Below are 6,873 nucleotides of genomic sequence, written 5' to 3' on the forward strand. Positions count from 1 at the left end.
ACTGGCACCGGGCACCGGCACCGACAGCTGGCACCGGCACCGGCCCCTCCGGCAGCTGCCAGCCCCCGGTGCGCCCCCGGCATCGGCCGAGAGCCCCCCTGGCCAGTGCCCGGCTCGGTCCTGCCTTCCCTCCTTGCCTCCTTCCCTCTCCCCAAAACTGCGGCGCTGTGCTCTCCAGCCCGTCGCTCCTCAGAAAGGAGGGCACGGCTCGGCGCCCAACTCCGGGGGGATGCCTCCCTGCTGCTAATTAGCGACTGCTCCAGCGCTTGTGTTTAAACTGCGTGCTGCGGGAAGGGGAGAGAAACCTTAAAGGCAAACGGCACCGGGGGTGGGGAGCTGGAGCTGCCAGGCTGGACCAGGAGCAGGAGCAGGAGCAGGGTCAAGGGCCCAAACCCTCACACAGAGCATCCTTTACCCCAAGGGGAACACAGCAACGCCCTTCAGCAGGAATAAAAGACAAAACTCTTCTTTAATTTACATAACGCACACATCACTGGTGTTTGATGAAGAGGATGTGAGGCTTCCCAGGGCTGCCAACATCACACACAATCCCCAGGTAGCAGCAAAGGAAGGAAAAATGGAAAATGCACGGTTTGGCCCCAAAACAGCCAGCAAAGACCTGACCTTGAGTTTGCCGATTGTGCAGGAAAACAGGTCCCAGAGTGGATTAAAACACTGAGCTACACTTGGATTATGTCTGAACTGTGCTGTGGAAACCACTACCAGAAAAACCCTGCTGGCTGTCCCACAGCTCTGGGGACACAGAGACCCCCAAAGAGACCCCAGAAAGGCTTTTCTGCAGCTCCAGGCTGCTTTCCCTGCTTTCCAGGCACTGGAAAACTCATTCTAAGTAACCCCTTCCCAAAATACAAGTTAGACCTTCAAAGAGACCCCAGAAAGGCTTTTCCTGCAGCCCCAGGCTGCTTTCCCTGCTTTCCAGGCACTGGAAAACTCATCCTAAGCAAGCCCTTCCCAAAATACAAGTTGTGGCTCCAGCAGGGTGCAGGGGGCCGGGCTGATCCCATCTGCATCCCAGCCAGGGTTTGATTCGCCCAAGGAATTTAATCTCCTATCAGGAGATTTCCCACCGAGGCATTTTGGTCATGACCTATTTGAACTCCGCCAATAAAAAAGGAACTCGCTCCCAATTGTCTCACTGCCGGCACGTTTTGTTCCCTGCTGCCCTAATTCCCCTCTTTTTTGGACAGTTGAGCATATGCTGGGCCATCAGATTAGGGATTTCTTTTTTAATGGAACCGAACAAGAGCTGCTTTTCCTCCATTACCATCCTGTGACCCAGGTGGATTTCCAGTGGAAATGAAGGGACCGTGGACAGTAGATCAGTGTCCACATCAGCACCAGGGACTCGGGGGGTTTCTCGAGCTCCATCCACATCCAAAAGAGCCGGGGAGCTCTCCCAGCCCTGGAGGGTGGGTACGTGGAGGGAGTTGAGAAGCAGGGAAGCAGCACAACCCATATTTAAATCCTAATGGCTGAAATGAAATTTCTGATCCAGGGCCAGTCACAGATGGCTGGAGCAGTTTAATACAGGAGCACGCCAGGCAGTTTTATTGCCGTGAAAAACAAGCTGAGACAAATAGATTGTGTTGGGAGCGTTATTAACTCGGGCTCGGTGGGATTTCTGCCGCGCCAAGGGAGCCCCCGAGGGCAGCGATTTCGGCTGCGTCGCGATCGGGGCTGAGAGCGGGCTCGGCCCAGCCCAGCCCGGCACGGCCCAGCCCGGCACGGCCCCCTTGGCTTTATCCCGGGAGCAAACGGAGCGAAACTCAAGCAGGGAGGAACAAACCGCCCCAAACTGTCCTGCCCGCAGCCCTGAACGCAACACGACTCACAGAGAGCCAAGAGAACATCTCACAGCCCAAACAGAACCAGAGCTTCCCCTAAGGATGCAGCGGGGAACACACACATCCCCATCCCGGCCCGGTAACAGGACACTGCCTGTGTCACCGTGTCACCGCTGTGCCTGCTGCTGGCCCCAGCACTGGGCTCGGAGGGACGGCATCTGAATTCCCCCAGTTCCACTGCAAACAGATGTTTTTAACCCAAACGGTGCTGCCGGGCACGGCACCGCCGGGAAAACGCGCGCCGCAAAGGGACACGGTGCCCTGAGTGACACCGAGGGCATCCCCGTGTCCCGAGGGTGGCTCCTGTCCCCAGAGCCCGGGGATGGAGCTGGCACAGCTCTGCAGAGCTCCGGGTGCGGGGCTGGCACCGCGGCTCTGCCCTGCTTTGGAACCAGCTCAGGAATCGGAGCAGCACCGAGGGATGTGACCCCCTGAAACCGGCCCAGAACAACCCACCCGAGGCCAGCCCCAGCGGGGACAAACCCCGCGGTGTGCCGTGATGGAAGAACCCAATGAGAGCCTCCCCCTCCCGGATCCCTCGGGCGGAGCAGCTCCTCGGATGCTAAGAGTTAATTAACTTCCAGCACACCTTGATTCCGCGGTGCCAGGGCTGCCACATTGCGGGATGAACCTGATTTAAACCCGTTTCCCTCGCTCGCAGCGCTCGTTACTCACCCGAGACAGCTCATCTTGCCCCCTGGCAGCCGGCTCTCGGCATCCTCGGGCACAGCTGTGCACTTTGCCTGCTCACATCAGCCATATGGGCAGGGGATGGGAGCGGGGAGGACGCGGCGCAGCACGAGCATCATCCCCGCTTCCCACAGCCCGGCAGAGGAAAGAAATGTCAGCAAATTAAAATCTGCGGGAGCTTAATTCCGGGCAAAGGGGATGGAATCCGTTCGAGATCAAAAGAAAGGGGGGGAAACAATCCAACAGTGGGAAAGGCCGGCTGGAGGGCAGGGCAGGGCAGAGCAGAGGCGGCTGCAGCCCCGGCAGGAACCGAGCGCCCGGCCGGGTCTGGGGTTACACTGAGCCGCAGCGCCGGGCCGGGAGCTCGGCAAAGCCCGGGGGGAGCCGGGGAGGGGACAGCAGAGACAGGCGGCAGCAGCACCAGCACACAAATAAATACAGCTGGTGCACAGGGAAGATCCAATCAGGGCAGCGCCAGGGTCAGTGGGAGACGGGGACGGAGCGGCGGCTGGCCCTGCGTGCCAGGGGACACAGGGGCACACAGAGCCTGCCAGGGACAGGGGACACAGGGGCACACAGCCTGCCACCACCAGTGCCAGGGGACACAGGGGCACACAGAGCCTGCCAGGGACAGGGGACACACGGACACACAGCGTGCCAGTGCCAGAGGACATGGGCACACACAGCCCGTCAGTGCCAGGGGACACACGGACACACACAGCCAGCCAGTGCCAGCCTCACAGGGACGCATGGCAGGTACTCCCGAGGTCCCAAGGAGGTCCCAAGTCCCCCTTGGGATGATCCCACAGGACAAGCCCCAGGACACCTCTGGGTCAGGTCTGAGGGGCCCTTCTGCCCACACTGCACCCACAGCAGTGCCCAGGGTGGCTGCCCTGTGCCCCAGGACAGCAGGACAGCCACAGCAGCACCCCCACACTGCCCCCAGCCCAGAGCCAGCACTGAAACCAGGACAGCCCTGCATGAGCCCCCCCAATGGCCCTCCCAGCCCCGGGTGCTGCCCCAGGGCACAGAGCCCAGACCCCTCCTCAGCCACAGACAGACTGAACGGGCTGGAACCACCCTGAATCACAGAATCACAGCCCCCTGAAGCCAGAGCTGCTGGAGCCGCTCACACCTGCAGTGAGAGCACAGGCGGGGACAGCCCTTGCCTGCCATCAGAGAGACCCCGGGATCAGGCCCAGCCTGGCACTGCCCCAGCACCCACAGCTGGGAAACCTGCTCTGCAAGGCACCTCTTTTATTTCTTCTCTTGGCTTCATTTCATTAAGATTAGACAGTAAATCTTTTCCCTGAGCTAAATATTTCATTTCCATCAAAGCCAGATTAGCTGCCAGATCCATGGCGCCCCTCACCCAGCCCTGGGGTTAACCTTTCACAGGGGGCAGGGGCAATCAGGGGCTGTGACCCTGTTTGGGGGAGCCACAACGTGGTGCTGCCCCTGGCATCCATCACGGGCTGGCATGGGATGCCATGGGATGATGCCCATCTATCTGGGGATGGCAGCCCCGGCTCCAGCCTGGCTCTCCTCACTGGCACAGGCATTGCTGGGACATGCTGGGGGGAACCTGCTGTGCCCCCCACAGAGGGGCTTGGGTCCGGAAGAAGATTTGGACACTTATTCAAATCCCCTCTGTGAGGGGAAGTAATCCTGCATAATTCCCCAGGGATGATGGCAGAGGGGATATCCGAGGCATTTGAGGTATTTTTACGGATCTTGCTGGGGGAAAGAATTTCCCTGAATTGTGGGTGGTGGGGGCTCATTTTGTGATTCAGTTTGGGGTGATGGGTCAGGCCTGGCTCAGTGCCATCCATCCCTCCCCAGCCCCAGCTGCTGGCACTCAGCTCCCCCCAGAATGCCCAGTGGGGCAGGACAGGCTGGCATGGGCACCTGGACAAGGTGACTGCGGGCAGCTGGCATCCCCTCTGCACCCTGGCCCTGCAGGGCTCTGTGCCCGCTGTCCCCAGGTGTGCAGGGCTCTGGGGACCCAGAGCAGCCCCAGCATGGCAGGGGGACCCTGCATGGCCAGGGCACCAGCCACCCCCACCCTGCCACGGTGGGGCAGGGCACAGACCCCGCACGGGGACGTTGTTATGGAAACTGTAAAATCCTGCAATTGCTCTGATTAAACGGCAATTGGAAAGCTGGGCCCGGAGCGAGGCCAGATGGAGACCTGATTCCCTAATGGCCACGGTCTCAGCCTGGCTGTAATCCCAGCACGTGTCCCTGGGCCAGCCCAGCCCCAGCCCAGCCTCGCTGCCAGATCAGCTGGCACTGGGGCTCCAGAGGTGCCAGGGACCCCAAGCCCCATCACAGCACTGCCAGGGCACCCCGGGGCCAGTGACCACGCCCTGGCACCCCGTGCAGCCCATGGCCCCAGCAGAGACCCCCCCAGCCCCCCAGTGCCAGAGCTGCTGGCAGGGCTGGCTGAGCCCTCACCCGCACCAGCTCTCACCCTGCAGAGCCCAAATTATTTCTGGCCAGGCTTCTGGAGAATCTCCAGTGACTCTGCAGCTAATCCCTCTCCCTTCCACATCACAGCCAGCAATGGGAGCCACATCCCCTGCTGCAGGCAGAGCCAGTGGTTTGGTTTGGTTCGGTTTGGTTTGGTTCAGTTCGGTTCAGCGGCCCCAGGGCAGCGTGAAGGTGTCCCCGGTACCTGATGCTGTCCATGAGGGGCTGGTGGCACTCGTGGGTGAGCAGCAGGCACAGGGAGCTGTGGTTTGGTTTGGTTTGGTTTGGTTTGGTTTGGTTTGGTTTAGTTTGGTTTGGTTGGTTTGGTTTGGTTTGGTTTGGTTTGGTTTGGTTTGGTTGGTTTGGTTTGGTTTGGGTTGGTTTGGTTTGGTTTGGGTTGGTTTGGTTTGCTTGGTTTGGTTCAGTGTGGTTTGGTTCAGTTCGGTTCAGCGGCCCCAGGGCAGAGCGGAGGTGTCCCCGGTACCTGATGCTGTCCATGAGGGGCTGGTGGCACTCGTGGGCGAGCAGCAGGCACAGGGAGCTGTGATTTGGTTCGGTTTGGTTTGGTTTGGGTTGGGTTGGTTTGGTTGGTTTGGTTCAGTTTGGTTCAGTTTGGTTCAGTTTGGTTCAGCGGCCCCAGGGCAGCGTGGAGGTGTCCCCGGTACCTGATGCTGTCCATGAGGGGCTGGTGGCACTCGTGGGTGAGCAGCGGGCTCAGGGAGCTGTGGTTTTGTTTGGTTTGGTTTGGTTGGTTTGGTTTGGTTTGGTTGGTTTGGTTCAGTTTGGTTTGGTTCAGTTTGGTTCAGCGGCCCCAGGGCAGCGCGGAGGTGTCCCCGGTACCTGATGCTGTCCATGAGGGGCTGGTGGCACTCGTGGGTGAGCAGCGGGCTCAGGCCGCGGGCCAGGCCCTCCACGCTCCGCTGGGCCGCGTACTGCTTCAGCACGGCGAACAGCTTCTCCTTCAGCTGCGGCTGCTGCCCCAGGATGGCGTCCACCTGCAGGGGGACAGGGGAGCCCAGGGGGGGACACTGAGCAGGGGCACTGCCACACGGACAGTGGGTCCCACTGGCTCAGCCAAGGTGGAGGGAAGCACGCAGGGAGCAGAGGGACCCCTCAGGGGTCAGCCATCACACAGCCCTGCTCTGCTCCCACACACAGCCCTGGAATTGCTGGTCCAGACAGTCCCCAAGAACAGGGGTGTGACCCCAAACTCCCAAACCCTGCTGGGATGGGATCAGCTGGAGCCTGCCTGGCAGAGATGCTGCCATGGGCTTTTGGAGCTATGTGCCTCACTCCCTGATCCCTCTGGGCAGCTCCATCCCGCCCTTAGCCCCGGGAAGCTGCTGGGAATGGGAGACAGAACATGAAGGTGAGTGCCAGCCCTGGAACCAGCACTGACCCCTCCCAGCCATGGCCCACCCTCTCCAGTTGGGACAGAGTAATTAGCTAATTACCATCGAGCCAATTACCTACATGGGACCCTCCTTATTCACCTCCTCCCTCACTGGGCACTGGGAGCTGGTTCCTCACCTGGACCTCTCCAGTGGGATGCAGGAACTCCCTGTGACCCCCTCTCTGTACCTGTGAGTGCTGGGATTTCCTGCAAGTGATGTTTTTGTGCAGGTTTGACTGCAGGGTTTGCCTGCAGGCCAGGGAGAGGAGCCCCTCACCCTTCCCTGGGCACTGTGCAGGGCTCTGGGTGCACCCCTGTGGTGGCACTGCCAGGGAGCCACAGGCATCCCCTGCCTGGGAAGGGGAAGAGCCATTTAGAGCCATTTCTGCAGGTGTTGTCCCACCTGTCCCTCCCCAGGGAGGGTGACACTGGCACCAGGGTCCCAGCAGAGCC

This window comes from Melospiza melodia, chromosome 18, assembly GCF_035770615.1.
Source record: "Melospiza melodia melodia isolate bMelMel2 chromosome 18, bMelMel2.pri, whole genome shotgun sequence".
Lineage (NCBI taxonomy): Eukaryota > Metazoa > Chordata > Aves > Passeriformes > Passerellidae > Melospiza > Melospiza melodia.